An 8,261-nucleotide genomic window follows, 5' to 3' on the forward strand; every position below is an offset into this window, starting at 1 on the left:
CCGGGGTTGTTAAAGAACAAAACTATTACAGCGACGATATCCTCTCTGCACATTAGCATAATGTGGTACCTATGTTAGAGGCTAATATCACCCAGGGATCACCAGGAGAAAAGCACTTACGCTGATGAAACACTGGCTTACGTTGCCGTGCTGCGGGTGTTGAAATGATCATTGAAGCCATCTGGGGAATGACGCGTTTTTATTTTACCAAATTAATTTTCCCAAAGGTTTTGGAAAAGTAGTAAAACAAAGACTGCAATTACTGAAGGCTTATTAGCTTCTTAAAGCTAACCAATGAGACACAGGGAAGTCCAATCCGTCAGATTTAGTGGCTTGGTCAGGAGCTGGAACCAATGTATCAACCAATCGACTCTGATATGAGTTCAGGCCTTTAAAATGTAAAAACTAAGGTGTTTCAGGTAAGATTTTCAAAATAAAATGAGAGATTATTTCTATTTTTTTCTCAGAATTCATGTTTTAAAACTTGTGGATGTGCAACATTGCAAAACAGTTGCTTCTGCTGCTCATTAAATGATACGGTGCTGAAGATAAAAATTGGACTGTTTTGTCATGTGACCTCTAGAGAATGAAAAATCAAAATAAAAGATGAATGGATAGAGGTGAAAAAGGAAACCAAAGGGCTACCCAAAACTGCATCTTAGAGCCACAAACCTCTGCTTTATTCAAACTCTGTGAGTCTTATTTACAGGGCCTGGATTTCAGCTGTGGCGGGTAACACCGTCACTCCTGCTAGCCATTTTGGTGGGTTTAATTATTGAATTGTAGTTTTCTGAAACGACATCTGAAATACTGAACCCATTGCAGTATGAGACTACAACACTAGTGTTTGCTCATTGGTCTATTCGCGAAGTCTTCTGCTGTTAGGTGCTCAAACGTCATCTCCAGCCTCCATCTTGGACACCGGTGTTTAGCGCCTGATTTAAAACTTCACTCGCATCTTTTTTCTCTCTATTGTAAACAGATTCCAGGATCTAAGTCACAAACTAGCGTCAAAACTCCTGTCATTTTTTCAAAAGTGAGGACATTTATCAGATGGAGCTCATTTAAAATTACACTGCACTGATCTCACCGACAACACTCACAGCAGAGCAGGGGAGGGGCATGGGTGTCGAGAAGTGCACGGAGAAATGAATAGCTGAAGAACCAATATTTAAAGCTCCTAATATACAAACATTTATCAAAGTTATAAGTAAAAAAAATCACTCTGGAAATACTGTAAACAAATAAATATGACTTTTGGTCCAGTGTGACTTATATCTGTTGCTTTCGTCTTAATGACACATTTTCTGACTGAAACGACTTCAAAAAAATGCATGATTATTAGGGGTGTAACGATACACAAAAATCACTGTTTGGTGCGTACCTTGTAGAGCTGCACGATTTGGGGAAAAGGTGCGATTTGCGATTAGGTGGACAATATTGCGATTGCGATTGTGCTTGCGATTTAATAAAAAAAGTTGTGTCATGATGAGTCTACAGGCTTGCTTGGTTATCATGGAGAAAAATCTGAATTGCATGTGCTGACATTGCGATTGCGATTGCGATAATCGTGCAGCCCTAGTACCTTGGTTTTAGGGTCACGGTTCAGGTACATTTTCGGTACAGTATGGAACAACTTAAAACCATTTGCTTGTTTAGCATGTTTATTAAACCCAAAACGTGCCATTATACAGCGAGGGGGGAGGCTCTTCAAGCTCCGGTTGATCGTTAGCAGCAGCCATGATGCACAATTCAGACACAAGCTCCTGTGGCTACGGAAGCTCTTTGATATTCATCTTCTGATTGGCTCATTGTGAGACGTCACGTCCACATGATATGCACATGATCACAAAGTAGGAATCACAGACCACTTTCCTCATGAATATTAAAACGCCTTCCCTGCTCAGCCAATCATAGACGAGTTCTCACGTGAATATTAAAGAGCCATGTGCAGCGGCTCACATAAACTTTCTGTGCTCGTTCGAATACAGCACTGTACCGAACCGAACGGCCTTATGGAGCGGAACGGATACATGTACCGTTACACCCCTAATGATTACACTTTGCAGAGACTTATAGTCCAGAAAGTATTGTTACTTAGTTCGTTACTGAAAAATTACTGTTGTAAATAAATTTTTATCAGTGTTTCTAGCTAGAATCATTGCTACGCCTACAAGAGGTTGAGTTAAACTAAACACCCAAGGGTAATTGGCCAAAAAACATTACTGACACCACTGTCTCAACCCACAGCTGGTGTCAGTTTTCAGAGAGATGTGCTATCAAAGTGTGTGTGTGTTGAATCAGAGCATGGAGCTAGGAGACTGGGTAAAAGTTTACACAAGCTGGAGACACATGCTATCCCTCTATCTGCCAGATAAACATACATCAACCCTGACCACAGCATGTGACTAGATTAAAATGCTAAATTATGTCAGTTATTATAAAAATATAAAACATTTTGTCTTTTCAATTCATCTTCAACCTTCACAACTTTCATCAAATGCAATAATCAACTCCTCTTTTTTCACTTTGTCATGTATGTAGTTTTGATTTGAGTGTGCACAAGAGTCATTTACATTTTAAAAGGTTGTAAATCTAGCTCAAGTAAACTTGTCATCGACAGCTTTGATCATATTAAACAAAATTTTGGCAAGTGAAAACGCTGAGTAGCTAGTAACTCTGGGAAACCACAAGCCACAGTGGCGGGAGAGCAAAAAAGTTCATGTCAAGCTCTGCTCAGTTACACATTCACTTTGCCATCTGATCTATTTTAATTTGACTGCGGCGCCACCTTCTGGCCCAGAGTCTCCAGGTATTTATCAGTAGTTACGTAGCACTGTTGTTTGAAGCAAGTCAACAAGCAAATGCTATAAGTTTGTACTGTATGTCAGTAGCCAGCTATATGTGGCGCTACTGACTAGGGCTGCAACGATTAGTCGACATAATCGACTACGTCGATGAAAAAAATTCATCGACGCAAATTTTAATAGTCGACGCGTCGTATTATTGTTTTTATTGTTGTTGTCGCATGGTGAAATCAAATACCAGGGGGTAATACTCATTTGTAACTTCAGTTCACACCATGAGGTGCTGTGCTATTGGATACTTTTATGGGAAAAGATCACTAAGTTCATACGTGAGGAATATTGATGAGGAAAAATCTCCACTCCCAGAGAGCGCTGCGCGCTGACGGAGGCTCTGACAGGCTCTGTCAGCTCCCGGAGTTTAGCGTCTGATAACGTGATCTAGAGAGTCTCCTTCACTCTCTGTTACCAACAGTTTTTCAGGATCTAAGCGACAAACTAGTGTCAAAACTCCCCTAACTTTAGAAAAGAGAGGAAATTTATTACTCTCAAGCCCACACTGCAGCGGTAACACTCAGCGTGGAGGAGGAGGGGCGGAGTGCGAATGAGCGAAGTGGAAGTAGCGCATGTAGAGAAACGAAACTTAACGCGTTGTTATGGAGAGCTGGGAGAGATTCAGACGGGATCACACAGAGAGCAAAGCAAGCCCCAATGAGCAAATAAACATTAGAAAACGAGCCCAAAGTCACTAATAAGCGGTCTGTCCAACACTGCATACAACAACTTAATTTCCCTGTTACCTGCTTCATTCAGTTTGAGATTTAGCCTATTTATTTTTTGTATAGCCTAGTACTTATATTTTTTCACGTCATCATGAATGAAATAAAGACAAACAAACAAACAAACGTGACACAAGGCTGACCAATCAGAGGTGAGAACCTAACTCTGGGTAAATGCAGTAAAAATGCAAAACACAGGTTGAATTATAAAGGTCTGCACCTTTTAAAGGCCAAATTAGGTTGAAACTCAAAATAATCGTGATTAATCGACTAATCGAAAAAATAATTGATAGATTAGTCGACACTAAAAATAATCGTTAGTTGCAGCCCTACTACTGACAGCGCGGTGCAACAACATATCCGCAGGCTAACATGACATCAAGCTAACTGTCAGTCCTTTTTCTGTCTGACAGTTAGGCTCCAGTGTCCACCACCACTACAAAATTAATCACAGAAATCGCCTCCAGCAGAGAAAAACTCGAGGAGTGAGGCTCATTTCCTGAAACAAACTTCCCATGGTGAGCTGCCTTTTTACACAAACCATTTCAGAAGTTGCGGTGACCTTATTTTTAACCTTCCACACAGGAACATCTAAAGCTGACCTCACCAAAGATGCTTCTTCTAGAAACACCTCCTGATTGTATTTATTGGAGCCCTGCTTACATCGTGACAGAACAAACATGTTTAAAGGAAATCCACTGACCTTGTTTACATGAAAAGACAGGTTCATGTCCAGCGCTGTGTGCCATGCAGGAAGCAGGAGGAGTCACAGGAGCTGATATATCTTCCATACTTTCAACTCTTCTCCCTGTTTTTTAATTAAAACATCCGTTCAAAGTTTTAGAAAGAAGAAAAACACCTCTCACCCTCACAACATCCCATGGCGTTAGAGAAACTCCAGCAGCTCTGTGCTGAGGTTTCACAGACAAAAACATTTGACAGGTGAGCTAATGATTCATGAGCCGGTGATTCTAATTTGGGGCCCGAACGGATTGGGGAGCCTGCAGGTTTTTATCCCAGCCCTCTAATCAGGGGCTGATTTACTCTGGGGGAGTGCAGGTTGAATGTAATTATCTATAATCAGCTACCTGGTAGGACGCAAAATTAGCTAAAAGCACAGCTCATGGTGAGATCATTTATATTTACAGTTATTTTTCCTTTTATTGGATAATTCCCGTCATGATTTATGAACGAGCCAGAGTTGTATTTTAGTCTTTTTTCCTCAGGAACTCAAAGCAACAACTCAACTGTTTAACTCTTAAAAAATGACACAGAGAGATTTTTCTGCACAAACAATGGTCACCTGGCATAACGGCAGATCTTCATGTTGCCCAGTGGTCGCTGGAAGGTCAACTGGATTTTCTTCAGGCATCAATAACAGATTAGCGATCAAAAGGTTTTCAGTTTCAGTCTTATTTTCCAAAACATGGCCAAAACCTGAGTCAGGGGTCTGCAACCTTTACTTTCAAAGGAGCCATTTTTCCTCAGCTCACCTGGATTAAAGTCATTCAGGAGCAACACAATCTAATTTATCTTCACAATAAAGATTACACAGTGGATAGAAATCTATACATGGTTAAAATCAAGTGAGAATTTACCTCAATGAAAAGTTTTTTGAATGTGTAAAATTATACATGCGATGTCTTAGTTTTTTTCTATTTTTAACTAATAAGCAAAAATCTTTAAAAAAAATGTTGTAATTTCAAAAAAATTCAAGATTCGAAAAATGTGCCAAAAATTTAAGACATAGAATTTTTTTAAAAATGCCAAAAAAAGACATCAAAAATGTGTAAAAGTTTTTAAAAAATTGAAATAGCTAAAAAAAAAGAAAAAAATAATTTATTGATTAATTTAAAAAAAATACCAACATTTTAAAAACAAGTGAAATTTTATAAAATACAAAAATGTCCAAAAAAAATATAAAACTATTTTAATGCTTTAACCAAAAATGAATTAATGACATCAGTTTTTAAAATAAACTAGAAACTACAATTATCAAATGTTGAATATAATAAACGCAAATTCATTCAAATTTTATGATTTTGTACTCCAAATAAAAATAAGTGAAAACATGTGGTTTGAATGGGCGTAGATGGGTCACATGTGGGCACTTTCATAAGAGGGGAAATATCTGAAATAAACAGTTTATTTTTTATATATATATGGTGTTGAAGTTGAAAAATTAAAACCAAAATGATAACACAGATCCTTAAAAAAAATGTCAGCCCAGCAGCTTAAACACAGCTAAAACAGTCACAAAAAGAAAGAGAAGTGAGCGCAAACTACCAGGTTCAAGGCCAGAGGATTAAAAAAAATACTGTTATACATTTTTCCTAACAACAGTCTCACAATAAAGGTATACTACTCCTTTAACAATTCTTTCACACACTCAGTATAGAGGGATTTTCAGTCTACGTCATCATAAAGATGCATATACATTTTGACCGCAGTAGCAGAGTTTAGCTCCATTTAACCAGATGCGTTAGCTTTTCTTTGTTTTTACACTAGATTCAACCTGTTATCAGCATCAAAATGTACGGTTGTTCTGCGGTCAGTTTTTAGAAAAGATAATATAAAACAGAGGCAGCGTCTATCAAGTTTTGACCATCGCAGAGCAACCGGTGTTTTGGAGTTAATAGCGACCATGCTAACTGGTGCCTGTCAGCAGACAGTATCAGTGGTTAACGGCCGAGAGTCACCAGTTAACAGGGTCACACTTTACACTGAAACACCGGCGACGTCAATAATCAACTCTGGACATAGTTTTTTAGTTCTTTTATTATGAACCTAGTCTCACAAACCTGGGAGCTGTTTACAATAATATTTAGTTTAAAAAAAAATGCGTTTTTTGGTGGTTAACTCCTCCACGTCAGTTGACAAACCGTTACAATCCGCAGTGCTTCTGCACTAACGCTGCGCGCGCATCCGTCGTTGTTAATACACAAATAATCCCTCTATTCAACCTTCTGCTTGAGAAACTGACCAGAAAATAAAACCTGCATGAGAAAATCTTCTCCAAGTGTCAAAGAATAAAGTAGTTTCTCTGTTTGTCATGGTTAGTTTGTTTATACTTTCTAACAACTCCATGTGTCAAAACCACCAGCATTAGCACGGTTAGCGTTCAGGCTTAAGCTCATGTTTACAGACTTATACCTAAAAACACTTTTGCTCAACAGGTCATGCAAAGATAAAGTGCTCAGAGCTAATGTTTTAAACTGTTTTAGTCTGTTTTTATGGCTTTTTGAGATCATTTTACTCACCTGTGGCAAGAATATGAGACATATGTTGAGCTGCTGTCATCATCTCAGAAGGAACGATTATTCTTCCTCTGTGCTCAAGCACCGCTCTACGCCACCTGTGTCACTGCGCCCCCTGGTGGATGGATGTGGAATTTTAAAAGAAACAAAGGGAAACTAGGGAAAATTACGGAAGCGTATTGCATTCAGTTGAAGAAAAAAAAAAAACAGGTTGTTCAGAGTAATTTATTCTTCGGTTTGTTTTTTTGTGGTAATTACTTTTGTTTTTCTGGTTAATATTTTATTGGTTTGTTTTTTGTTATAATTATTATATTGGTTTGTTTTTTCTTATAATAATTATATTGTTGTTTTTTGTTATAATTATTTCTGGTTTCATGAGTATTTTTTTGTGGTAATTAATTTTGTTTTTCTGATAAATATTTTTTATTAGTTTGTTATTTGTTATTATTATTTCTGTTTTTATGAGTAATTTTTTTTCTGTTGTCAGAATACTTTTTTCCTGTTTTTCAGAGTAATTTTTTCCTGAAATATCAAGATACTTAGAAATCCAGCAAGAACCTCAACCTGCTGTTTTTCGTGGCAATTTTTTCCTCCTGTTTTTAGGAGTAATTTTTTTTCCTGGAGTAATCAGCTACTTCGAAATCCTGTGCGAATTACTCAGAAAACAGGAAAAAAGTAATCTGAAAACAAACAAAAAAAATTCTCATAAAAACAAAAATAATCATAACAAAAACGAACCAATAAAAAAATATTAATCAGAATAAAAACAATTAATAACCACAAAAAACAAACCGAAGAATAAATTACTTCGAATTACCTGTGTTGTTTTTTTTTTCTTCAAGTGAATGCAATTCACATAGAAAATAGACATAAATAAATATAAATAAATTATAGGGGGCTCTGCTTTCTTTCTGCTTTAATCTTAAAAAAATTCTACACACTGGTTTCAACTCAAGGCTCCTCCAAAAATAAAAAATAAGGTGTTTTAGTAACTTTTAATGCACTTGTTGGGCTGCAGCATCACAGGTATTTATTCCAAATGCATATTTCTGTTTTATGTTTAGCTATATAGCTGGATCCGTGTGCGCACACAGTCGTTTTATTAGCCCGTTGGAGTTCTTACAAAGCTTTAATTTCAGTTTGTGTGAGCTGTCACACACAGACTGTGTTTTTTAAAAGCGGTAACAAACGACTCCAATTTCAGCCGGGGTGCAGCACAGCTGGCTTTTTGTGGGTGAATTAAAAGTGCAGGAGTGATATTTGGAAGAGAAAAAACAATTAAAGAAATCATCAAAGCATTTCCACTCATGTTGTTTCGCCATGAGTTTTATTTTTTGGTTTAGTGGGGGGTGGCTTTCACACAGAATGACTTCCTCTCTTCTCTCCTCTGCTGGGATCCTGTTCAGTTTGGTACAGCAGGT

The 8,261-nt window shown here is 37.5% G+C and overlaps 1 protein-coding gene across 1 annotated transcript in view; it reads right to left on the reverse strand.

Moving 5' to 3' along the window:
* The window catches only part of LOC141807386 (cadherin-18), a 342,498-nt gene extending 335,592 nt beyond the window's left edge, over positions 1–6,906 (reverse strand). The window contains exons 1-2 of the mRNA XM_074693358.1: positions 6,844–6,906; positions 4,287–4,391 (exon numbers count right to left, since the gene is read on the reverse strand). The gene's annotated coding sequence lies outside the window, so the exon portion shown is untranslated. The remainder of the gene's footprint in view (positions 1–4,286; positions 4,392–6,843) is intronic.
* Positions 6,907–8,261: the final 1,355 nt, after the last annotated feature.

The sequence above is a fragment of the Halichoeres trimaculatus genome, unplaced genomic scaffold (assembly GCF_033239565.1).
Source record: "Halichoeres trimaculatus isolate MK-OKI-2021-1 unplaced genomic scaffold, fHalTri1.1 fHalTri1_scaffold_18, whole genome shotgun sequence".
Classification (NCBI taxonomy): Eukaryota; Metazoa; Chordata; class Actinopteri; order Labriformes; family Labridae; genus Halichoeres; species Halichoeres trimaculatus.